This window comes from Canis lupus, chromosome 12 (genome assembly GCF_003254725.2).
Source record: "Canis lupus dingo isolate Sandy chromosome 12, ASM325472v2, whole genome shotgun sequence".
Classification (NCBI taxonomy): Eukaryota; Metazoa; Chordata; class Mammalia; order Carnivora; family Canidae; genus Canis; species Canis lupus.
In genome coordinates, this window is record NC_064254.1 from 28338622 (window position 1) to 28366480 (window position 27859).

The 27859-nt window shown below is 33.7% G+C and overlaps 1 protein-coding gene and 1 long non-coding RNA gene across 2 annotated transcripts in view; one reads left to right on the plus strand and one right to left on the minus strand.

The window, feature by feature from the left end:
* Positions 1–27859, minus strand: part of EYS (eyes shut homolog) — a 1522493-nt gene that overhangs the window by 965541 nt on the left and 529093 nt on the right. The gene's annotated exons all lie outside the window — the stretch shown is intronic.
* LOC125752225 (uncharacterized) lies at positions 121–27749 on the plus strand. Its single transcript, XR_007401203.1, has 3 exons — positions 121–204; positions 26482–26582; positions 27641–27749. It is a non-coding gene; the product is annotated as an uncharacterized LOC125752225 (long non-coding RNA).

Genomic DNA, 27859 nt, shown 5'->3' on the forward strand with positions numbered 1-27859 from the left:
CATTCAAGTCAAATTACTTACTTAAAAACTTTTTAAATTTATTTTTGCACCAAATGTAAATGAATAGTAATAGCTAACTTCCCATCTATCTTCCTACTATCTTTCTTGTGTATATCTTTCAGCAAGCAGAAAATGTGGTAGATATGAAGAAGCAGAAGGAAATAATATAGTTCCTGCTCATCAGATCAGACAAATTAGTGGAAGGTAAAGATAAGACCAATACTTAGGTCTTTCATTCTTTATACTAAACAATATTGTTTTAATACATCAACATGAAATGAATATGCTAGTTCTAGCTCACTCACATGAGCCAATTACAAAATTTTCAGTTTTGTAAACCAGTTGACATTACATTTTTGGTACCTAAAATCAGCCATGGTGGTCATATGTACATCTCAGAAATCAGAAAAAAATGAACATAAAGCAATAAAAACTATGAATCAGGAGTTTGATTTTTTTCCCTCAGAGAGCTAGTTATTAAACGTTTGCCAGCATATCACTGTCACTTTCTTAAAGTGATTAAGATTAACCTCCTAAACCCAATCATAATACTTCCAAAGCTCTCAATTAAACTTCTAGGAATTAAAGAACAGGCTAAAACAGCAAAACAAACCCACAATTTCTCCAAAAACCCAAGGAATCGGTGAAGCAACTTTCAGTAAGTCAATGTTTAACAATTTCTGGCACCAAGCATTATTAAAATTTGTAATTATTACTATCATACTAACATACAGGGCATTAATGCTGATACTTTTTGGTTTATAATTAACACTGAGCTAACCTTCATGAAGATTAACAAATTTGTGAGGAGCACATTATTTACCTAGTGCTGGTACAAATTTTCCTGTTCTGGGACAGTAAAATGTCAAGGAAGATAAACACAAAAGGATGATTGGGCATGTCGTTATTTTCTTTCCTTCTTTTTTTTATTAAACTGAAGTTTTCTAACAAGGTCATTGCTGATTATACTGGTGCCTCTGGTCTCCGTGTATCATGAGAACACAGATAAGAGTACAGTAGTTTTGTACATATTGTAATGATTATTTCTATTTTTTCCCCAAAATAGTATCTTAGTAATCCAGCACTAATGCAGTAATGTGAGAAATGAATAAGGATAAATGTACCATGTAAACAATGTACTTTAAAGTTGTAACATTTCTGTTGTTGTTGCTGTTGAGTAGCATCAGAGGTTCATGCTTGATACCCAGTAATGAATCACTTGTCAAAATGTTTTCTAAATAATATCAAGTAGGAGAGATAATTCCCAGAAAATGTCTTGTGGTGATACCAGGGTTTAAGCCATTTCTGAGCAAGTAAATCTGTTTCCTCCTCAGGAGAACCATCTTTCCTCCATACTTAAGCTTTTCTGTAGACCCTTCTTTCCCTTACTAATTCTAATTGAAACCTGTTGTAAGTCAGCTTGTCTTCTCCTGATGACACCAAGTTTTCTGAAAATCTTTCCAGAGGTGACTGTTCTTTCCTACAGATAGACTCAAATAAACAATAGAAAGGACTAGCAGAGTTCCTATCCCACTTTTAAACCTTTATTCTAACATAATCATTTAACTTTATTTTCCTTTAGAAATTAATGCATACAGATTAACACTTTCTCCCAACTTTTTTGCATGGTTCTTTCAACAGCCAGTATTTAGAGTGACTTTTCCTGCAAAGTTTCAGTCTCTTTCACTTCAAATAATTTTTCAATTACTTCTATTATAGCTATTCTACTTACCAGCTATACACAGATACACACATTATGGGACTCAGAATTGTAAATTGTCCTCTTATAAAATACCTAATCACTTCTTCTTTTTAAAAATATTTATTTATTTGAGAAACAGAGGGAGAGAGAGAGAGAGAGAGAGCTTGCATGTGGTGGGAGAGGCAGAGGGAGAAAATCTTCAAGCAGACTCCTCGTAGAGTGCAGAGCTCAACGCAGGGCCCAGTCTCACCACCCATGAGATCATGACCTGAGCCAAAACCAAGAGTTGGAAGCTTAACCGACTGAGAATCCAAGTGCCCCCAAATACTTAATCACTTCTTTATAGTTAAAAAACATTCATGTGTCTTGGTTAATTTCCCTTTTGTGTCCTAAATATACTGTATATCTTTGATTCTAAGATGTACGTGTTGGCCTCAGAATTCTTTTCCCATTTTATGGTACATAAAATCATGGTAAGTCATGTAGTTGCTAGCACCTTAAATATAATAAAGCACAGTTGATTTTATTGAAGCTTCTTAAATAACAGTCCAATCTCTTTCTCTATCTCATTTCTGCCCACTCCTAACCCTTTCCTTTGTCACTCCTTTCTCTTCCCTTCCAATCCCTTCAGGAATAGATTGACTCCATTTTCTTTTTACAAGTAACTCACAAACATTCATCTGTCATCATTTCTTCTCTTAAGCCTCATATCCTCATTCTTGATAACTTACCTGAAATCCTCACATGATTTTATAACTTTCAAGTTTAAAATAAAACTCACCTCCCTCACTTCTTCCTTGTCAGCATCCCACTGTTCCCACCCAAAAAAAGAAAACAACCAGTCCTTCATTTTTCTAAATTTCTTTCTTATGCAAATTTTCTGAAATTTACTGAATATTCTTTACTGTAAATAACTTAAATCTATAGTTTCATTGCTCAAACCTGTACAGGTAATTCCACTTCTAATCCTTTTATAAGTCTGCTGCACTAGGGAATTTGCCAATCCTTTCCATTTCTATTGACACAGGTCGAAATCAAGTCTCCATTTATATTTAAGATCATGTAAGGGACAGTTATTTGTTTCTCTTCAACTTAATCTGTACTTCACAGAATATTTAAATTGAACATCTTACAAAGGGAATTCCTGTGTTGCTATTCCCTTGCAGTAAGACTTTCAAAGGCTACTGTTACCAAGAATTAGTGTACTGTTACCAAGAATAAATTACCCACATTTATTTTTGACTAGTACTGAAGAATTAAATCAAAACTTGTCCAACAATGAGATTTCTGGAAGAAAAAGAAAAAAGAGTCATTATCTCAAGCCTTTTGTTAAAATGTTGTAATGAGAAAGAATAGTTCTTAGATGTGTGTCATGCAGGAAGATTAAAGATTGATGAAAATTCTTTAAAGTTCAAGTTGTTCTTAGAATTGAACACTGTTCACATTCTCAGAAGGTGTAGGGAAAATGAGGATGTGTAGTCATAGAACAGGATGCAGAGGCAGTGATTCCAGGTTATAGTTTAGTAGCTGTTGGTTAGACAATTTGAGCAGCAACAAGGGATGAGGAAGAACAATTTGGGGCCAGGCTCTTGCAGGGGTATATGGAACAATTTAGTCTTCTAGGACTTTTCACAGTTTGAATTTCTAGCTGGTATATAAAAGATGATACAAATGTTATCCTCAATAGAAATACAGAGACATTCATCAGCTTTACTATCAGCTATCTCTTTTATCAAAGCAATAGTTAACCAATATTTCAGTGATAAGAACTTTTGAAATCTAAATTGAGATACCACTTTTGATTTTAACATTATATCAAGTATATTAACTTAATGTAGTAATGCAGTACCTTTGAGGGAAGTATTAGAATTTCTGTATGCAACAAATGTTAGTGTTATAGTTTTCTATTACTTTATTCAAAAGGAAAAATATAGTCAAATATTAATAGCAATCAAAAATTAATTTATTATGGGGAACAATATGGAGCTTTTTAAAAAAAATAGAATTATCATACGATCCAGCAATTTTACTTCTGGGTCTATATTGAAAAGAAATAAAAATTCTACATCAGAGAGATATCTGCATTCTCATGTTCATGGCAGCATTATCTATAATAGCCAAGACATGGCAACAACCCATGTCCATCAGTGAATGAATGGGTAAAGAATTTGTGGGACAGATACAAAATACATATTAACAATTATATATTATTTATTATTACATAATATATATAACAGAGTAATTTTTAGATAGCATTTAGATATTATATGTCCCTATAAGAAGTAGAATATCATTCAGCGATAAAAAAGTAGGAAACCCTGCCATTTGCAACAACATGGATGAACCTTAAGGGTATTATCTGAAGTGAAATAGTCAAAGACAAATACTGTATGATCTGCCACTTACATGTGGAATCTAAAACAAAACAAAACAAAACAAATAAGCAAGATTACAAAAATTCATAGAAAAAGAGATCAGAGATCATATCTCAATAAAACTGGAAAAAATCTCCAGCTGAGATTTTTTAATTTTTTATAAATATTTATTTTTATAAATAAATTCTAACAAATATGATCACTATATTTAAATAACTATAATTGCAAGAAAGTATTTCCCTTAGTTACTATCAATTCTTTTATAACTCATGTTCATCTTCATTTTTCTATTCAGAAGCACAAATTAGAGAAGTCTGAGTCATCCATGAATTCTTCCATCCCATATCCAATTTTTCTATAATAATACCTCCTGGGTCTATTTTCATTTCTATTTCCCTCACGACTGCCTTGGCTCAGTTTCACTATGTCTCAAGTGCATTTAAAGACAGTATTTAAAAAACAAAATAAAAAAGGGACATTATTTTAACAACATCCTTTTTGGATTTACACTAACCTCTACCATATCAATTTATTTTCTAAAACACAAATAGCATTTTACATGTTTTTTCCTTCATAACTTTCAATAATTTCTTCTTTTCTCTATTCAAAAATCCTTATCAAAATAAAATACCCAATAAATCTTGTGTACCTTCTTAGCCTCATTGTGAACCATTTACAGAATGGAACTCTAATCATAACACGCCACACTCATTGGAGATGCCTCACCTGCAATAATTTAGATTCCCTTTTCCTACCTTCTCCAATTGTGAAGGTATATTTTCCTTTGAATCTAAATTCATATGCCATATTATTTTTAGATAACTTTCTTCTACATTACAGTGGATAGTTTCTTCTTTTATCTCTATATGTCTGTATAGCTGCCATACTGAGGCTAATTATTTATTTGCCAGACTCTAAGCCCATTAAAACTTCATTTCAGCAATTCCAATACCTGATACAAATGCCTGTAACTTTACCCCTAATGTATATGGAGAAAATTATTTTTATTATAATAATTTTCATTAGATAATTGGGTGATTTTTAAGAACTTTTTATTTCTTCATAGATTTTAAGAATGATATTTAAAAATAATTTTTAGTGACGATAGTTATACCTTGATCGTTCAAAAAGCAGATGTTTACACACATTTTTATTAGTTGCTCCTGAGTCATAGAACAGGTAAACAGCAATGGCCCAGAGGTTTGAAAAATGCATATAAGGAGTTAAAACTGCTTTTATAGTAAAGCTTATAAAAGCAAGAAGCACTTCTGGGGAAGTCTTTTCAGTTAACTGCATTGCTAGGAGATTGAAGAGAGAGATTTATAATGATGGGTTGATGTTTTCAAACAATCAACAGGCACAGGAGACAAAATTATGACAAATAGCCTGTTTCCAGTGAGACTAGGGGGAGGGGGGTATACAAGATCAGGTGTATGAGCTGGAGGATAAATGTTTTAGTTTCACTGAACAAGAGAATACAGCTGGTGTAAATAGCATGACCTGGGTAATAGTACACAGAACAAGCAAAGGAGAGGATGATAAATTTAGAGATTGCCACTGTGGATCATAGTGTGAGTCCATCCAGTGTAAAATTCTTCCTATGGCAATAACCGATATTTAATGTTTCAAAAGAAGATGAAAGTTCACAGACTGGGCCTACGTGACTTATTCGATGTTATTTATCAGGTAAGAAATCTCTATATCAGTCCCATATGTAATCATTGAACATCTTGAATCATGCAGTTTGAATACTCTTATAATATTTTTTGCTGGTAGATCTGCAAATGGTATTGATGGACATAAAGGTAGTCAGGCTTTTAAAATAATCCCTGTATACTATTTGTTTTAATGATTTCATTTACCATGAAAATATGGTTATCCACTTCAAATAGGACATTTACAGAAGCTGAATATCATTTTGACAACAAACTGGGGTCACAATACATTTAAACACATGTATTAGCATTCATATAATCAATAAAATACCAGCCTGCTTCAAAATGTTCAAATTTACTCTTACCTTATGTTTCAGTATTTGTAATTTTTAAAATTGCTATTATTTTTTAGACTCTAGAAATTCTTAGAAAATTCAATTATTATACACTCCTCAAATAAATAAAAATAGATTTTACCAAGTTATTGTCAGTGGAAGTGGAGTGAAAAAAAATAGAACATATTTGTTAAGTATTATCCTGCTACTGATTCAGACCCTGCTCTTGAGAACTTCAGGAAGGAATGGTAAAGAGCAATACAAGGAGACTGTGTACCAGGAAGATGTACCAGTGAGAAAGAAAAGCCATGTTAAAAATTGAAGATATAAGACAAGTAGCTCTTTCAATGAAAGAATGTTTTCAACCATAATCTTCCTCATTATGCCAACAGTGGCAGTGAACCATTAACTAAAGTATACAATATACTTTTAAGTACAATTATCACAATTCAATCTCATCCCAAGAAATGCTCCCAATGTCATCACATATCATCTAGGTTCAGTAACTAACTATGGAGTTTGTAGATGATATAATGGATTTTGTCCAATGGACTAATTTTTTTTTCATGAGGTTCCTGGACAGAAGTTAGCTTCAAGGTTTACAGTGCTATATGGAAAAGGATCACTTTTACAATTCAGAAGTTCTGTTCACTACCTCACAGTTACTAAGGAAGAACTAGTAGAGTAGCTGTAGGAAAGTTACCATCCACCTATAATGATGACATATGCATTGATAGTCAGTTATATGTATATACCCTTGGGATAATAAAAAAAATAAGTCAGAATAGTCTCTATATTTTAAGACTATTTTGTTTGAGGACCAGATAAACAATCAAGATAATTAGTAGGAGCTGGAACTGGAAGGAATCTCTTTTTACTTAAGAAAAAATTAAGGTATAGAAAATAATAAAGCTAGTTATGGTGCCAAGATTAGAACTTGGATCTCCTCATTGTCAACTGAACAATTTTTGAAACTGTATTACATTGTCTATAACTCAAGAAAGAATCTATAATTTCAGACCCACCTGCTTTGTCTTTTTTTGCCTCTTTCTTGCCCCTAATATAGTTGTATAGTGCAGTGTGAACTGAGTACAAAAGCATAGGTTTGAAATCGGAAATGTTTCGGCATTTAGTCCTACATTTGCCACATTTTAGATAAAAGATATCTGGGGAGTCACTTTTCCTTCAGTAGATATATTAGTTTTCTATTGCCACATATCAAATCACCACAAATTTAACAGCTTAAACCAACACCTGTTTATTAGTTCACAGTTCTATAGGATAGAAGTCTGGCCAGGCTCAACTGGTTTTTCTCCTTAGGGTCTCAAAAGACTTAAATCAGGTACTGTCCAGACTGGGCTCTTATCTAGAAGCTGTAGGGAGAAATTGGTTTCTAAATTCATTGTTGATAGAATTCAGTTCCTTACACCATAGGTCCAACATCTCTATTTCCTTGTTTTATGTCAGCCATGGCTATTCTTTAGAAGGTAAACTACATGCCTTCTAAAGTAGTTCCCTCCATCATCAATGCCAGCAAGGACAGGTCAAGTTTTTTTCATGCTTTAAATCTCTTTGTCTTCCCATTTTACTCACTAGCTAGAGAAAACTTTCTGCTCCTGAAATGCTCATGTAATAAATTAGTTCCATCCAGATAATCTCTCTTTCTCCATATAATTTATCACAATCCTGGAACTGATATCTCATCAAAATCATAGGTTTCACTCACATTCAAAGCAGAAGAGATTATACAAAGGCATTTTTAGGGAGTCATTCCTAAAATTATGTCTATCACAAAAGCCTATGTTTTTTAATTATCTGCAAAAATTGAGTTTGGGATGCCCGAGTGGCACAGTGATTAAATCTCTGCCTTCACCTTAGGATGTGATCCTTGGGTCCTGGGATTGAGTCCTGCATCAGGCTTCCTATGGGGAGCCTGCTTCTCCCTCTACCTGTCTCTGCCTCTCTCTGTGTGTCTCTCATGAATAAATACCTAAAATCTTAAAAAAAATAAATTGAGTTTATGTCTACCATACATAGTTGTTGGCAGGAGTAAAAAGCTAATATAAAATCCTGATACAACATAAGTAAAGAAATAACTATTTCAGTAAATATTTGACTCTTAAGGAAGCATATTTCATTTATAAACAAGAGTATATGTTAGGACATTCTTTCTATATTAACATAAAATCATTGCCTATAATTTACCTCTACTTTTGAAGTCAAAGAGATTATGTGGGGCAGCCCCTGTGGCCCAGCAGTTTAGCACTGCCTTTGGCCCGGGGTGTGATCCTGGAGACCAGGGATCAAGTCCCACGTGGGGCTCCCTGCATGGAGCCTGCTTCTCCCTCTGCCTGTGTTTCTGCCTCTCTCTCTCTCTCTCTCTCTCTCTCTCTCTCTCCCCGTGTGTGTGTGTGTGTCTCTCATGAATAAATAAATAAAATCTTTAAAAAAAGAGATTATATGAAAATTTCTATTCATATTCAATCATCGTGTGACACTGAATCAGCATTAATAGCAATCTGATTCCATGCTAGGTACTCTATTTAGTGACAAAAACAGTATCTCCCTGCCTTCTTTAAGATTACATTCTAGTAGGGAGTTATACATTAATCAGTGAATTATGCAAATCTATGTAAAATTAAAATAATAAAAAAATTTGATGAAGGGAAGATAATTAATGCTATGAAAGCAGCTATTAGAGTAAATCTTAGATGTCAGGAGAGAGCCTTCCCTGAAGAAGTAACTTAAAATGACACCTGGTAGAAGGTGAATAGGAGATAAATGGGCTCTTCAGAAAGAAGCATAGGTCTATAAGAGACAGAAATAAGACCAAATAGATGGAGGACATAAAATCAGAAGAAAGGTGCAGAAATTAGATTGTAAAATTATTCAGAAACATTGTAGAACTTGTGATAGAATAATTAAAAGCTATTAAAGTTTTTGAGTATACAGATAAAATAATAGACATTAGCTGTGAAAATAAAATTGCTCTAGTTACTATACAAATAAAGATAAATAAGCTCCAAGGTAATTAAAAAGGCCAAGTCAATATAATAGATTATTAGACTATCAGGTTGGTGATAGTAGAGAGAGAGACATGGTTTGTTTTGAGTTATCTTGGTTATCAACCAACTTAACTTTGTTGTGAATTCAATATGGTAGGGTGGTTGAAGAGGGTATTTGGAATGTTTTTAAGATTCCTGGTTAGAACAATGGATGATTTCTGTGCCTTTCACTGTTTTGAGTTTGAAACTCAATAGCTCTTAACTTGCTGATACTGAGGTGTTTTGGCAACATCCGAAAGGAGATGCAAGTTAAGCTGTTTACCAGTGTCTGACATTCAGAAAAGAGTCAAGGACTTGAGACAGCAACATGTAAAGAAATGCCCATGGATGGAAATTGTGGATGGATGTAGAATGAGCAAAGAAATGGATATAGGGTTATGCCTAAAGAAACTTTAGGAGCTAATAACAGGGAAGATGTGATTGAGCCTGCAAAAGAGAAGACAGATCCAAAAAGTGGCAAAGTGTAATGGATCTAAGAATGGGGTAAAAAAACAAACAAAACAAAACAAAAATCCAGAAAGAGCAAATGGTCAAATGACCAAGTAAGATAAAATTAAAAAATACTCAAAACTTTCTCGGAAGGAAGTAACTGGTAAAATTTGGGAGAACTGTTTTATGAAAGATATGGTAGTCAAAGCCAAAGATTGCTGGTAATCACCAGAAACTTAGAGAGGGTATGGAACAGAATTCTTCCCTAGAACTTTCAGAAAGCATGACCGACCTGAAACCCTGTTTTCATATTTCTAGCCACAAGAGCTATGATAGAATAAATTTCTGTTGTTCCAAATCACTGAGTTTGTTGTGCTGTTATAGCAGCCCTACGACATTGACACAGAAGATTTAAGACAAAGTAGACCTGGAGAGATAAATGAGAGAATTTTTGTTCTAGCTTGTTTACATTATTTGAAAGGAGAGAGACACAAAGGTATTTTATACCAGTGCTTAGAGTTCAGCTGATAATATTATATCCCTTCTAAACCTAAAGAACCTCTTGTATAATACTTTCGAGTACTTACATTATCTTGACTTTTAAACTCAGGATGCACTTGACTCTGTCACTGAGCCTCTTTCTTTGATAACCAATATTCTTCCCTTTGAAACATTTTCCTGTATTAATAAAGCCTTTATAAAGAAGCCATATTATTTTATACCTATGTCTTTCTGCTCAGGCTGTCATAACAAAATACCATAGATTCCCACATTTCTGGAGGTTTTGAGTGTGAAATCAGAATACCAGCAACAGTAGGATTCTGGTGAAAGTTCTCTTCTAGGCTTATAGATGGTCACCTTCTTGCTGTGTCCTCATATGGCAGAGGAAGACAGATCAAGCTTTCTGGTGTCTTATAAGGGTTCAAGTTCCTCAAAAGGGTGGGGCCTTGATCATCTAAACCTAATTATGAAATTTTCAGAAACAATAAAGTCTATATCATTCTATAATGCTATAAATATACAGTCCAACTTCACCTCCTAATTCTATTTCATGTCTGCTTCTAATATAAGATATAGATAACCTATATTAGATCTTATATAGCTTATATCTATCTATATGCAATATAAATTAAATAATATAATAAATAATACATTTAACATATACAAATAAATATGTAATATTTAAAATAAATGCATATTTATTTATTTATGGAGTATCTGTATGCAGTTAGGTTTGGATCTAAGCATAGCACTGTTCATTTATTTAAGTTGAATTACCTCAGTCTGTTTTCTCATCCAGAAAGTCTTTCAATTTTTTTTTTAGATTTAAGATTACTTATTTATTTAAGTAATCTCTGCACCCAACATTGGGCTCAAACTCACAACTCCAAAATTAAGAGTCACATACATGTGCCCTCATATTAGGAGTGCTAGAATAAAGCATAAAACAGAAACAAGTTGTTGAATAAAAAATACCAATAGTTTTTCCAAATTTGATTAAACTCATACAAAAATGATCCTATGAGCTCATCAAACCCCTACCCAAAGAATAAACAAAACGAATATCACACCAAAGAAGAGCATAATGTAATTGCTGAATACTAGTGATAAGAAAATGTTTGAAAGAACATCAATGAGAAAGACAAAGAATTAGAAAGAATATCTGGAATGGGAGGGCAGAATAGAAAACTCCAGACTTTCCATCCTCCCATGGATACACTGATTTAGCATCAACACGTAGATCAATTCTGTGAGAAATGCAGAAACTGGTTGAAAGTCTCCTGTACCCTGAGTGAAAATCCAGACACATCAAAAGTAATAGGAAAAGATGACATTCTCTTGCTATAACACCCACTCCTGGCATGGTGCCACACATACAATCAGGAGGGAACCCCCAGCTCCCAGTTTCTTCCCCAAGAGTGAAGGAGTTGGACCGCACATATAGTGCCCTGACTTTTCTGACTTTTACCCAAGAGATGGTTATGTATATATCCACTGTCTTAAATTGCTGATGGGGCCTGTAATACACTAGTCTCCTGGGGGCTACAGAGAAAAAGCCATAATTTGAACTAGTGTTTAGTCACTTCCCACACTTCCCTCTGCTCCAGCCCAATGTAGAGCAAGTGTGCAATAAATTCCTGCTCTTGGTTTTTCCCTAGGAGAGAAAGACTTGGAATTGTATAGAAACTTTAGATTCAGTTTGTTGATACGCATTAAATAACTTGCCAGGATTTCGACTGAGATTGCACTGAATCTGTAGATCAATTTGGGTATAACTGACACTCCTGACATTCCTCTTTATGAAATAAAGTTTTCCTCTACTTAGAACTTTTTATTTCATCAGAGTTTCATAGTTTTATTCATACAAATATTTTTACATATATTGCTAAATTTATACCTAAGTTTTTCATTTGGAGTATTAATATAAATAGTATTATGTTTTTAACTTCAAGTTCAGTTTTTCATTGATAGTATATAAAATGGCAATTGGATTTTTATCTTAAATTGTTGCTAATCTTGCTATAAAGTTCTCAGTTCCTGGATTTTTTTTGTGGTGGTTTTGTTGATTCTTTGGGATTTTCTACATAGAAAATCATACAACTGAGGACAAAGATTCTTTTTTTTTTAAAGATTTAATTTATCCATTTGAGAGAGAGAGAGAGAGCACCCACTGAGGGAGGGGCAGAAGGAAGAGAAAATGTAGACTCCACATTGAACAGGGAGCCCCACACAGAGCTCTACCCCAGGACTCTGAGATCATAACCTGAACCGATTAAACTACTCAGGGGACCCCAAAGATACTTTTATTCCTTTCTTTCCAATTCTACTACTTCTTTTATTCCCTGCTTACTACATTAATCAGAATATCCAGTCTGATGTGGAAAAGCATCCAGTTACACACTATTAAGTATGGTATTAGCTGTAGGTTTGTTGTAGAAATGTTTTCATCTAATGGGAAAGGTTTGCCTTTATTCTTATTGACAGAGGTGTTTGTTTTTGTTTTGTTTTGTTTTGAATAAATGTGTATTGAAATTGCTTTTTTCTGAGTCTATTAATTGGATCATATTATTTTTCTTCTTTAACTTGATATGATTAATTCCATTCATTGGTTTTTGAATATTTTGCTAGTCTTGAACACCTGGAGTAATTTCTACTTTGTTAGATTGATTTTGCTAATATGCTTTGAGGATTTTTTAAATCTGCATTTATGATTGATACCGGCCTTTAGTTTTCCTATGCCTTTCTATGGTTTTGGTGTTAGGGTAATGCTAACCTCATAGAATGAGTTAGGAAGTGTTTCCTCTGCTTGTACCTTCTAGAAGATTTTATGAAGAATTGGTATAATTTCCTCCTTAAATATTTAGAATTCACCAGTGAACCCATATAGGGTGTGTGTGGGTGCGTGTTTGTATGTGTGTGTGTGTGTGTGTGTGTGTTTGGAAGGTTATTAATTTGTGGATTCAATTTCTTTAATCGGTATAGAACTGTTCATATTATCTATTTCCCCTAGTATTAGTTTTAGCAGATTGTGCTTCTCAAGGAATTGGTCCATTTCATCTATATTAACAAATTTGTGGGCAGAGTTCTTCATAATTTATTTTCCTTTTAATATTCATGGAATAAGTAGTGACATCCTTCTTTCATTTCAAATATTAGTAATTTGAGTCCTCTATCTTTTTTTCTTATTTAGCCTGGCTAAAGGTTTACCAATTTTGCTGTATTTTCAAAGGATAAGCTTTTGGTTTCTTTGGTTTCTCTATTGTTTATCTGTTGTAAGTTTCAATGATGTTTGATTAATCTTTTATTACATCTGTTTTTTACTTGAATCAGATTCATATTAATCTTCTTTCTCTAGTTTCCTAAAGCAGAAGCTTAATTTTACATCTTTCTTTTTTAATGCATATATGCAATACTCTAAATTTCCCTCAAAGTACTACTTTCAGCTCATGACAAATTTTAGTAGGATGTATTTTCATTTGGTTCAATGAATTTTTGAATTTCTCTTGAGACTTCTTTCAATCATGTATTATTTAGAAGTGTGTTGTTTAATGTCAAAATATTTTAAAAATCTCCAGCTATATTTCTGTTATTAACTTCTAGTTTAATTCTATTGTAATCTGAAATTATACTTGGTATGATTTTTATTCTTTTAAAATTTGTTAGGGTTTATGTAACGACCCAGAGTACTCTAAGTCCCGGTGAATGCTTCATGTAAGTTAGAGAAAATTTTATATTGCACTGTTGTTGGGTAAAATATTCTATAAATGTCAACTAAATCCTGTTCATTGATGGTACTGTTCTGTTTGGTTATGGTCTCATTTTCTGCCTCCTGGATCTGTAAATTACTGACGGATGTTAACTATAATAATGGATTCCTCTATTTCTCCTCCAGTTCTATTAGTTTTAACCTTACATTTTAATGTTTTATTGTTAAGTGCTACAAATTAAGGGCTTCTGTATCTTAATCAGAGTTATTCTAAACTTTCTATTCAATATGTCTAATATCTAAAGTATTCTCTGAGTTTGATCCTGGTGATTGTTATGACTATCATTTTGCAATGCTTTCTTTTTAAAAAAATATTTAAATTCATTTTAGTTAATACATAGTGTATTAATAGTTTCAGGAGTAGAATTTAGTGATTCATCACCTGCACATAACACCCAGTGCTCATTACATCAAGTGTCCTCCTTAATGCCCATCATCCAATTACCGCATCCCCCATCTACCTCCCCTTCAGCAACCCTCAGCTTATTTCCTATGGTTAAGAGTCTGTTATGGTTTGCCTCTCTTCCTGCTTCTACCTTATTTTATTTTTCCTTCCATTCCCCTATGTCATCTGTTTTGTTTCTTAAATTCCACATATGAGTGAAATCATATGGTATCCTTTTTATAGATGATTGTCTTTATTCTGAAGTCTGCTTTGGCCAAGATTGATATAGTCATTCCAGCTTTCCGTTGGTGTTAACACAGCCTATCTTTCTTCAGTTCTTTATGTTAGTATATCTCCGTCTTTATATTTATAATGGGTTTCCTATAAACAACATGCAGTTGATGTTTGCTTTTTTTGTTTGTTCTTAATCCACTCAGACATTTTATGTCTTTTAACTAGTAAATTTAGATCATTCACATTTGAAATCAGTAGTAATCTAAGTGGAATAATATCTACATAATTTGGAGCTTTTAAAAAATATATATTATGGTTTTCTTTATTTTTAAAAATCCTCTGTCACTCCTCCATTTTTTTTTGCCTTTTCTGAATCTAGTAAAGCACTTCATATAATTTCATTTTATCTCCTCTTTGAGCATATTATACTTAAAAAAAATAGTTGTTTCCCTAAGCTTACAAATACATTTACAATAACCTAAGTCCACTTTCAAATAACATTATACTGTTTCAAGTTATTTGATGGACCTCAAAACAGAGTATTCCTAATTCCTCCCTACCATCACTTATAATAGTTCTGTCATTTATTTCACTTACCCATAATGTACACAATACGTTTTTATACTATTATTTTGAACACTTATCTGTTAGGTTAGTTAAGTTAACGTTTTACCTCCATTTATTTATTCTCTAACACTTTTCCTTCTTGATGTAGATTGGAGTTTTGGACCTATATCATTTTTGCTTCTGAAGAATTTATTTTAACATTGCTTGCAAAGTAGGTCTACTGGTAACAAATTCCCTATTTCTGTTCTTTGAAAATGTTTATTTCTTCTTAACTCTTGACAGATAATTTTGCCAAACATTGAATTCTAGCTTGTTATTTTTCTTTCAAACTTGAAGTATTTCATTCCATACTCTTTTCGCCTGCATGATTTCTGATGAGACATCAGTGTAATTCTTAATCCCTGTTCCTCTATAGATAAGGTAGTGCTTTATCTTTCCTATGCCTTTTTAAAATGAAACCTATCTTTTCAAAGAGTTTATTTTTATCTCGGGTTTCCTACATAGGCCCCTGCACTCATTACGCTGTGATCCTTTATATTCATAAATTTCTCTACTTTTCAGAGTGATGATTTCCCTGTGACCTCAATTTTATGATGGATCTAAGAAGAGGGCTTTTTGTTTGTTTGTTTTGTTTTGTTTTTCAGTTTCTCAGTTTGTTCATAGTGGTCGTGGTAATAGTGGCAGTGTTTCAAAAATAGTAGTGATGACTTCTAAGCTCATTATATGTCAGAAAAGAGGTAAGAATTCCGACATTGCTTAATATTTCTAGACCTTCTAATTAACTTTCTTTTATTTTTATGTGTCAGCTATAGTTGTCCATCTACTCATTTATTTCATTCTCCATTTCCACTAGAGCTTCTAACATACTTATTCTAAATTTTAATATTCTAAAGTTAAATACTAATATTAATCATGCTATTTAGTAATTCCAACATCTAAGGTCATTTTGAGTCTGATTCTGTTGATTACTTTGCTTTTTGACATTTTTTTAATTGATCTTTTGTGTCTCCTTTAAAAAAAATATTGAGTAGCAGACATTGATATGTAATGGTAGAGAACAACTTGGACACACTTATGCCTGGATGTGGGCATGACTCCTCTTTCATCAGGGCTTTAGTATGAGCAATTGAGTCAATCAGTCAAAAGTTGATGACTTGGCTTTTGTTCTTGTGCTACAAGCTTCACATTTGTCTAACAATAGGCTTCATTGCCTTGTGCCCCATTTAGGGGCTGGTGGCCTGGAGGCTTTTTCTCAGTGTCACTGTACCATCATCACCTTTGGTTATTTCTGTATGTCTGCACCACAGGAGACTCTCAATGCCCTCCTTTCCATCCTCCAGTGTACACTGTTGTAGGTTTTTACTTGCTACTATAATGTGGTGGGAATGGAAGTTTTTGTGTCCTGGTCTAACTTCAGATTTAGACAAATCCTGTAGGCCTAGTTCTAAGAATGTGTTTTTATTAAATAAAAAGTGTGTTTATTTAAAAAAAAAAAGTGTTTCTCTGCTAGTATTAATCAACCCACAAGCCATTAAAATCGCATGGGAAATTTTTAATACTGACACCTAAGTTACAACCTTAGAGATTCTGAAGTAAATAATCTGAGCATGAATCCTGGCATTTATTGTTTATATTTATCTATTTATTTTTAAAGATTTTATTTATTTATTTCAGAAAGAGAGAGAGTGATAGAGAGAGAGAGAGCACAAGCAGGGGAAGGGACAGAGAGAGAGGGATGAGCAGACTCCTTGCCATAAAAGGAGCTTGACGTGGGGCTTGATCCCAGGACCTGGAGATGATGACCTTAGTCAAAGACAGATGTTCAACCGACTGAGCCACCCAAATGCCCTGAATCCTGGCATTTATATGTTTTAAATCCTTCCTGGGTGTTGGATTATTGTACTAGCATTGTTGAAAGTAAAGGAACAAACATCTCGTTTCTAATACCCTGCCCTATAAATCTTATCTCCCAAATCAGCTCAAAGGCTGATGCATTATTTCCTCTGTTCTACAAGACCATTGCTCTCCATATAACTTTTAACTTCCTGTGCTTTAGTTTAAAAACTATCCCTGTACAGAAAGTTGGCTTGAATATGAAAATCATCTTGTGTTTCCTATGTCATATGTCATTGTCCTGAACAGTCTATAGTTAAAATGAAAGACTGCTTTACATATTTTGCAAATTTTATTTGTGTTTACAGAAAAAGGGTAGGTCCAATACCTGTTTCTCAATTGGAACCAAGAGTTCTTATTACTGATCATGGGTCAAATATAAATCTGTTAAAATGGGATTTTGCCAGATGGGAGGACAAGGTGTCATAACCTCATCCACTATCCAATGGCAAAACTCTCTTTTTAGATTAATACTGGATTTATCCATTCACATGACAACTTTGGAGCTAAATTGGCACTATTGCTATTGAAGAGGCAAATAAAAAATTTTTTTTGAGAAGGGCAGAAATGTTATAACTGCTAATGAACTTTTCTGTGAGTGAGAAATTTGTTTGAGTTGATTTAGACAGGTTAATACAGTGATTTGAAGATACAAAAATATTTTGAAGACCCCATATTTTCCATCTTAGAATGTGTTACCTTATTAGAATTTATCTACATGTTCAAAAACCGGTTATTGATATGGTCTACCATGTGCTAGAAATGTTTCTAGGTTGTGAGCAAAAAAAATCTCTCTCTTCTCAAGGAGCTTAAATTACAAGGTATGGAGATAGAAAATACCAAAATATACAGGCTAAGAATATTCAGATTATGGTAAGCACTGTAAAGGAAATAAAAAGATATATAACAGATATTAAGTTTGTTTATAGGTAAGTTAATTCTACAGGAAAGACTTTCAGAGGAGATATTTGATCTGATCTAAAGAAGTCAATCATTTGAAAGCAAATGGGAAAGCATTACAGGCAGACAAGAAAAAAAAAAAAAGAAGTGTTTTCTGTAGAAAGAATGATTTCGAGAAGTGCTTCAGAGCACAAACAAGCAAAACATAAAGTTTAACGTAGATGGAAATAGGAAATGCAGATATTTATTTATTTATTTTTCTTTTTCAAAGATTTATTTATTTGAGAGGGGGACAGAGAAAGCATGCCCATGAGCAGGGGGAGGGGCAAAGGGAGAGAGAGAGAATCTCAAGCAGATTTCCCATTGAGCCAAGAGACCTACAAGGGGCTTGATCTCATGACCTTGAGATCACAACCTGAGCCAAAATCAAGTAGGATACTTAACCTACTAAGCCACTCAGGTACCTCAAGAATGCAGATATTTAAAAACCAATTAGTGTCCAAATCATATGGGTCTTCAGACCATCTTATGGGATTATCTTTTACTATAGTCATAATGGAAAAAAATTATTAAGGGTTTCAAGTGGAGGGGTAAAATATTATATATATATATATATATATATATATATATATATATATATATATATGAAACTATATTCACCTTGCTATCATGAAAAAAGGAGAGTGAGGATATAGAAGCACAGATACCAGTTAGGATTCCAGATTTTGAATCCAGTTAGGATTCTAGGATTCTAGGATTCTATATTTCAATGAAATATAATGGTAGCTTAAACTGATATGTTTGTAATACAAGCAGATGGTTTGAGATTCTCATTAAGTAGTCAATTGAAGATATTAAGAAAGAAGTTATGATGTATCACCAGAAAATAATTTGTTTTTATTCCTTTATTAAATTATTTATTTTAATCTTATTTTTATTATCATATCACATTTAGCAAATTGTCTAGCTCTTATCATTGAGTCTTTGAATGCTCATGAAAATACATGACATTAGTGTGGCAAAGCCATAACATTTCATCAAATCTTTGTCATGCATATTTAGAATTTATTTACAAAGTAGGCATTTAAGGAAATTTGCCTCTTTCTCATTTAGGGGGCCATTAAACACAATCATTTTCTTGTTAATTAACTGCATCCTAAGGGCATCAAGAAATTGTAATTTTTCTCTCTTAGACCTTGGGATCTGTTTCACTCACCAGAATTGTTTGAGAATCATTTATAAAGGTAGAAATAGGAAAGTGAATAGCTCATCAGTTTTTTTAATTTCCTTTTAACATACCAATATAGGCCATGTTTCTCTATGGTTTATTATTTATTCAGTAACCTTTAAAATATTTTTTTTTTTTACCTTTAAAATATTTAAAGCAATAGAATTGTCGCTCTTCAACTGAAAGAACGTTAAATATGCTCAAAAGTTTTATGGTTAGGTATAATTCCCATGCTTCTCAAAGCTGTGTTTTCCATTTTTACTTAATATTTTTCTGATACTAGATTTCTCTCATTGAGTCATGCTATTAGGTCATATTTATAGTTTTACTTTATAACAAGATATTATGTTTGTATAAAATATATCTTTAAAGATTAAAATTGTGATTTTTTAAATGACAAATTCTATTATACAATAAATATTTTAAAGTGGCTCTACTGTACTGAGAATGTTACTTTTCCTATTTCAATAAAATCAACAGATGGATAACATTAAAAGCCATAGAACAGATAAGAGAAATGATTTTAAAATGGTTAATTAATATTTCAATAATTAGTCTATCACTTCATGTTCCAGATGTTCATATATGACTGAATATATAGATGAGTTTACTTTCTTGGTAGAGGATTCAGAACTTTAAAAAAGGAAATAATGTTTGGAAAAGGAGAAATATTTACTATGAATAAATCAACTTAGAATATGGCTATTGGGACAGCTGGGTGGCCTAGCAATTGAGTGTCTGCCTATGGCTCCCTGCAAGATCTCAGATCCGGGACCCAGTCCTGCATCAGGATCCAGTCCTGCATCGGGCTCTTGATGCGAGAAGACTGCTTCTCTCTCTGCCTATGTCTCTGCCTCTCTCTCTCTGTGTCTCTCATGAATAAATGGATAAAATCTTTAAAAGAAAATAGAATATATCTATTATTCAATAAATGTCAATCAAATCCAGATATTTAATTAGAGGAATAGAACTATCAAAGAGACCATATGTCATATTTTATTTTCACCTTTAGATGACTGATTTCCTAGCGACTTATAATTAAGTTTACAGACAATTTTTTTCTGATTTGTTTTTACCTTGTTTCTGCAGACTGAGTTATATGGTTTAGAAAATGCCACACCTGGATAACAGTCCCAAATCTTCTAAGAGCTTTTAGAATTCAGACAATTCATCTAAATTTGGCCTGCCTTCTCAACTATAAGCTGAAATAATGCCTATCACAGATTATTGAAATAGCATATGACAAGGGTTTATAAGCATGGCACACAGTAGAAACTCACAAACTTTCAATTCCTTTCTTCCTGCTTTTCTCAATTTAGTAGTCAGGTCAGCTCAGGACATGTGGGCCAAAAGTCCGCCCAGCCTTCAGAACAACAGATATGTTTGGCTGTCAACAAAATCTAGAGGCTTTGCCTATTTTCTTTTATTTATGTTCTGTAGAATTATCTATAAAGCCTTGTCTGCTTGGCACAGTTTTGTTATCTTTGAAGACAGGAGCTGTTTTTAAGATGTCATTTGCATTATTATAGTATGTAGTCCAACATTCAATTACTGAAGTAAGCTGGTTCATTTCTGAAGTTTTTTGTAATAGTGACACTTAAACTTCTTTGAGTTTCCAGAAATTTCCTAATCCCTATTAGAAAATCATACAAAATTAGATCCTGCTTTTGAAAACAGGCACTCAGACTAACTGGTTTGTAATTATTTGTGTATATTTCCTGATCTTTTATCTCCAATTAACATTTGTCACACAATGAACTTTCATTAGACAATTGCCATCATTAGACAAGCTTCACTGAAAGCATCATTAATTTTGATTTCATTTATTTAATAAAACCCTGTGGTTAATTAAAGTCCTTGTGTACATTGTAGAAGAAGCTCTAATACCATGGATTATTTCAATACCCTTATTATATGTAAAGAAAAATAGAATATTTCAAAAACTTTGAAAGATTGCCTGTTTTAAAATGTGTAAATACTATCATTTTTTTCTTAGTTGAATCATATTTTTAAGTGTTTTTTTTTTTAATCACTGTAAGGGGTGACTGGGTGGCTCACTTGATTAAATGTCTGACTCTTGATTTCAGCTCAGGTCACGAACTCAGGGTATTGGGATCAAGCATGTGTCAATCTCTGTGATTAGCAGAGAGTCTGCTTGAGATTCTCTCTCCTCTCTCCTTATGTCCCCTCTTCCACTTATGCTCTCCCTAAATAAATAAATTTTAAAAATAACTTACATTTTTTAATGTTACTATAGAATAATTATAAAACTTATATGAATCTCAAAATATCTTATTGTACTGTACTCACCCTTCTTGTGATGATGTGAGATGACAAAATGCCTGCATGGTGAGATGAAGTGAGGTGAATAATGTGGTGAATGTGGCATAGCATCAGGCTACTACTGATCTGACAATACACCCAAGAATATGTTAGGGGGGATAATGGTTTGAAATAAAATTGAGAGACAGAACAGATTGTATAACAACTTGAGAGCTCGGTTAAGGAGCTTTGATCTTATCCTTGAAAAAAAAAAGTCCACTTAAGTAATTTACACAGGGGGTTATAAGATCTGATTTTTATGTAGGGACATTCCATAAAAAAATTATTGCAAAAGGGCAAGAATAAAAGCAAGAAGATTGAGAACATTACTTCAGTAGTCTAAGAGTGATTCAGTAAACTAGGAGAGGATAATTGAGGGGAATTGTGGGGAATTGTGGGGAATTGTAGGGAATTGTGAAACTCCCTTGAGTGACAGAAACATCTTATGCCTAAAAGGTGTAGGTTTGATAATACAGTTATATGCTTTATAAGTAAATAATATAAAAATATTAATGTAACATATTATAATTACAATATAAATATTTATTTATAAAAGCACAATGCAAGAAAACAATATAAAACCAGAAACTCATGTCATGCCTTTATCCTATATCTATTCAAATAGAAAATAAAAATTATGAGGAAGAGGAATTGATGTGGAATTGAATGATTTTTTTATTATTCCAGGATATTATCTTCTAAAAATAACTATTGGAAAAGATATAGAGTGATTCTTAGAATAGTGGGGACTCATGTTTCATATATCCCAAATTACTGGAGAACAATAAATAGGCACGGTAGGATTTTTGTCTCAAAAAACCCATCCTGACTGATCAATGGCTTTTAGTCAGAGAAGTTTCAGGAGCTTTTAGACACAAATTATGTGCTTACTCTGGGTTCTGTCTCACCACTAGCTCAGTTCCATATTTGAACTGATATATATTGGGTATAGGTGTAGTGGGTTGAATTGGCATAATGGATCAAGGGAAATGGAATTGAGAAGTTATTTTTGTTTTAGTTAGACAAATAAGTGTAATATTCCTAATTCTAAACATGTTCCTATAGAAACTCTAATGCATATTTTGAGGCACACTGTGGTTAGATAAGACTTTTTTCCCCTCAGTCTTCCCAGAATGCTTCATACATACACAAAAGTGCCCCTTTGGTCATGGGGTGGAGAGCACCTGCAAGTCTACTTAATTAATCCTTTGTAGAGATTAGGTGGGCATCATGGAACTGAATTTAAATGTTTCTAAATGATCAGAATCAACACATGTTTTCTTTAAGACTGAGATTAATATTATATTCATATAACTCCTCAAATAAAATTTGAAAGAATACCTTAGGAAGAAAAAAGTGCTATCTTTCTTCCACTCTTTCTCCATAGAGAGGGCAAAAAGGTAAAATAATTTTTGTGAGTTGACTAAATAAAGGTATAACTATGTTCACATTTTCAGAACCAAGGTTCACCTTAAAAGTAAGTATTAATACAATGTCAAAAAGCCAATCACCAGTTCAAAATCTGCACAAATATTACAAATATATCTTGGCTTTGTTTCACCTCTCTTAGAGGTAGGTGAATATTTGTGAGTTTAAGCATTTTCCTGAATAGAAATTTCCTTTCGGAAATTTATTTATTTAGTTTTTAAAGATTTTATTTATTTATTCATGAGAAATACACACACACACACACACACACACACACACACACACACACAGAGGAAGAGACACAGGCAGAGGGAGAAGCAGGCTCCATGCAGGGAGCCTGACGTGAGACTCGATCCCGGGTCTCCAGGATCACACCCTGGGCTGAAGGCGGCGCTAAACCCCTGGACCACCCGGGCTGCCCTCCTTTCGGAAATTTAAATCCCAAATATTTAAAGGTACAAAGCGTCGTTCCATTATACCACTAAAGGATAAGCAAATCAAGGGCTGACTAAGAGTTTGAAAGACAAGGGAGGATTTATTTGTCAATAAAAATGAGCAGTCTGCTGGAAGGTGAATGTAAAAGTTTTCATTCAGAACTAGAGAACTCTGCACAAAGACAGCAAATGAAGAGAGTGGAAGGTATTAAGAATGAGGAATCTCGTCTTAACGGTACTCTGAAATTCTGGTGGTGGCAAACTCCAATGCATGCAGTGGTCAATTAAATAGCATACATAAGTGCACTTACTAAAGTGTGCCTTGCTAAAGATGCTCCACATGATTAGCTTTGTGTTTTTAGTCAGATAGTGCTGGGGGCAGCCCAGGTGGCTCAGCGGTTTAGCGCTGCCTTCAGCCCAGGGCGTGATCCTGGAGACCCGGGATCGAGTCCGGCGTCAGGCTCCCTGCATGGAGCCTGCTTCTCCCTCTGCCTATGTTTCTGCCTCTCTCTCTCTCTGCATCTTTCATAAATAAATAAAAATCTTAAAAAAAAGATTTCAAAAGAAAAAAGATAGTGCTGGTAACTGTTATAAAAAAGATTTCAATGAGAAAAAGATACTCAAGACAAGAAAACCAGGTACTAAAATAGAGCAGTGGGATTAATTACTCATTAAAGTGCCAGAGGGGAAAAACCCTTTCAAAACACAGCCCACACATTTTTCTTCTCAATGTATTAGAGATATTGGGGTCAAGATTTCAAATCACAAATGTCTCCAAAGATCTTTGCTTTCTAATGGATTATATTTCTATTTATTTATCTGATTAAAAGCCAGCATTAACTGACCTGGTAGTGCTTTGATATTTTGATTTTAAAAGACCTTTAATGTTTCCTTAAATCTGCTTATTATTAAACATAATCACACAAAATTTTAGTTAAATAAAGATAATGCAGGAAGGAACTATATTATGGATGAAAAACCTTGACTTTCTGGAGAGATGCTACTGACAGTCATTTAAGTGCTAGGAAACTACTTCAGTCTCAAAAGTAAAGTTATTGTCTCTCTTATAGGCAGCACATTTCATTTATATAGTTTTGGGGGTATGTTGTTGTCTAGTTTCAGTAGGTTCAGAATCACTTGCCAAAAGGGACAGAACTGGGGTAAGTACTCTACCGTTAAGAAAAATCTGTTCTCCAAATTGCAGTCCTACATACCAATTCCAAGCATTTCCATGCTTCCAAAAGTAGGAAATATGCTCCATGCTTGGCTATGAGCAACTTCACTGGATTCCTGCTCCTATGTCACAAGCCCACTATCTTAGTTTGTATTCTGCTAAAATTAGAATCTGAGACCATGACTCAATTTATTTGGTAGATGATCTCAGGAATTAAGAATGAGAAAGTAGAAAGACTGAGGCCAGAGAAAGATTAAAAGTCAGCAGAAGTTTTATTAAAGATACTTTTGTAGGCAATGGGGACATGATTGCACAGTGACTTTAAGAAGTGAAAATATGGGGTGCCTGGATGGCTTAGTTGGTTAAGCATTTGCCTTAGGCTCAGTCATGATCTCATCCTGGGGCTCCCTGCTCAGTGGCAGCCTGCTTCTCCCTCTCCCACTGATCCTCCCCCAGCTTGTGCTCTCTCTCTCTCTCTCTTTCTCTCTCTCTCTCTTTAAACACACACTCTCTCAAACAAATAAAATCTTAAAAAAAAAAAGAAGTGAATAATGTATAACCAAGATTGACTACATGAAAGTAAGGTGATTGAGTTATTTCTAAACTGTCTTCTATTTCCCATCGTTTGAAGCATGCCTGGAAGGCACTGACTTCCTGTGCATGCACCAAGACTAAACTGGCTCCAGGGTTTAGGAAAAGACTCTAGAGATGGAGCAAATATTCAGCAAGCACTTGATTTGGGGAACTGTCATGATGACATGAGATGAGAGCACTCAGAGCTACTTACCTAGGGGTGCCTGCATAGCTTAGTGGGATGAGTGTCCCACTCTTGATTTCAGCTCAGGTCATGATCTTGGGATCCTAGGATAGAGCCCCACCTCAGGCTATGTGTTCAGCAGGGAGTCTGCTGAGGATTCTTTTTCCCTCTCCCTTTGAGCCTCCCCTGTTTTGCGCATGTCTCTCTCTCTCTCTCTCTCTTTAAAATAAATAAATAAATCTTTAAAAAAAAAAAAAAAGAACTCACTTCATATGTAGCTGAAGTTAGCCAAGAGGGTGTGACTTGGGAACCAGAAGTATTTGCTAAGTCCTACCTCAGAAGGTATATGAAGGCCTATTTTCTAGAAATACTCCTGGAGACCTGCTATATTCTATGTGCATTTATTCTTTACTGTTCAGCTGACCTCAATCCTATAAGAAGCCAGAAGTATAAATCTTACTTGGAGTCTGCTTTTCATGCCTAACTCTTCCCTCAATTTGTATCAAAACTTGTTTATGATGGAAGATTGGTAGTATTATAATATTCCCGTATTGGGACACAGGTTACAGGTATATTCTTCAAAAGTGCTTTACCAGAATGCCCTATATTTTGGAAGTTACTGAGTCTTCATGAATAAATCTCATAATCTGATCTACTCTTATCTTTTGAGTACTCATAACTGGTTAGAATCTGGGAAGAAGGAAACCATCAAGAAACAAAACCACCAGTGCCTAACACTGTGTTGCCCTATAATTATTATTTCACATACTCAATGGTCTTGAGCATCATTCTGATTAATAATTCACTGGCATAATAAACTATTTTTAATGAGTGTATATAAAATATATTTTAATAACATATCTATAGAATTTCTCTAGGCACAATTACTCTGTGAAATATCAAATGACACATTTATGACATATAGTGTTGCCCTAGAAAACTAAATATAAGTGGATAATGACCTATAAATATCTGATAATTGATACACTTTTATTAGGCGGTATATCATCTCAACCATTATTTTTAGCATCTTATTTTGTAGAATATAAAATATTCACTGCCTCAAGATTGTTATATATTATATAAAGCATCACCAATTATTAGGTCACTTAGCTTAATTTGCCATTGGTTTCCTTTTAGAAAGATTTATTATGAGTTAATGAGTAATAGAAAAGGTCTAAATCTTTCACTTTAGGTCACTTTTGGATTTATTGCATATAACTATTTTACTTTGTAATATTAAATCAAATTATATTGCCTTTGAATTTAGAATTTGTGTTATGGCGTTATGGATTCATATATATATATATATATATATGTTTTTAATTCAGAATGAGCTGGATATGCAGAGTTTCCTTTTTCAGCATTCAAGCAGTAAGAACTCTGAATGGTTTGCCACAGTATCAAGATCAACAGTATCAACATTATAAGGGTAAGAATTTCACCTCCTATTTATTTATTTTAAGATTTTTAATTTATTTATTTATGAGAGACAGAGAGAGAGAGGGGCAGAGACATAAGCAGGGGGAGAAACAGGCTCCATACAGGGAGCCTGACACTGGACTCAATCCCCAGTCTCCAGGATCACGCCTCCCCCCGCCCCCCCCGACTGAAGGCAGCGCTAAACCGCTGAAACACCCAGGCTGCCCTCACCTCTTATTTAAAAAGAAGTTTATTTTAATTGCATTATGGAAAATAAATGAAAGAGGAAACACTTAAACTCTATAATCACTAAGTAGTTCTGTGCATTAACACATTAAAAGTTAAAATCGAATACAATTAAAAAATCAAATTATTTTAAGTGCATAATACTCTTTCATTTAAAAAAATACATATACATATATTTGAATGCTTTTAATGTCCTAAGCACTTTTCTAGGCACTGTGATACCACAGTGAGCAAAAGAGAGAAAAAATCCTGCCACTGAAGAGATTCAATTTTAGCAGGAAGAGATAAATTAATAATTAAGTGGTATAACGATTAGACAGTGATACTTGCTATGGAGGAACAAAAGAAGATATAGGTAGAGGAAAATAGTATTATTTTAAGTAATGTAGATAGGCCTCTAAGAGAAAAGGAGAAAACTATGCTCATGTCTGAGGGACATGATTCATACCCAGAGAGAACAGTAGATCAACTGGGGGAGTAAGGGAGAATGTATTAGGAGATAAAATCAGAGAGGTAGCCAGGGACCAGGCTGATATAGGATTTAGTAGGCCAAAGTAAGGAATATGTGTTATATTGAAAGCATATGGGAAGCATTGGAGGATTTTGAGGCTGAAAGTAAAGTGATATTTTTTATATTTTTAAATAATCACACTGGGTGCTAGATGAGGGATATATGTTATTGTATTTTAATGCAACAAGAGTGAAAGAGGAAAACTAGTTAATATAATAAAGCCAAGGCAAGAGATGATGATGGCCTGGATGAAAGGGATTGTAATGTAGACTGTAAAAAATAGTTAAATTAAAATATATTTTATGGGACAGGGAAGATAAGGATTTGGTGGAGGAACAGGCAAACATGGTCATCTGGAAGCGTTCTTAATGAACAAGAATTCTTGACAGACTGTGCATTTCCTACTCACTTCTTCAGGTAAGCTATGCCAACCTCTTATTCATTGCTTTACTTCTTTCCTCCTATGACCTGTCTTCTCTTTGTACTAACACTATGCTGTGCTAGAGACCATACTGGTCTATTTATTTCCT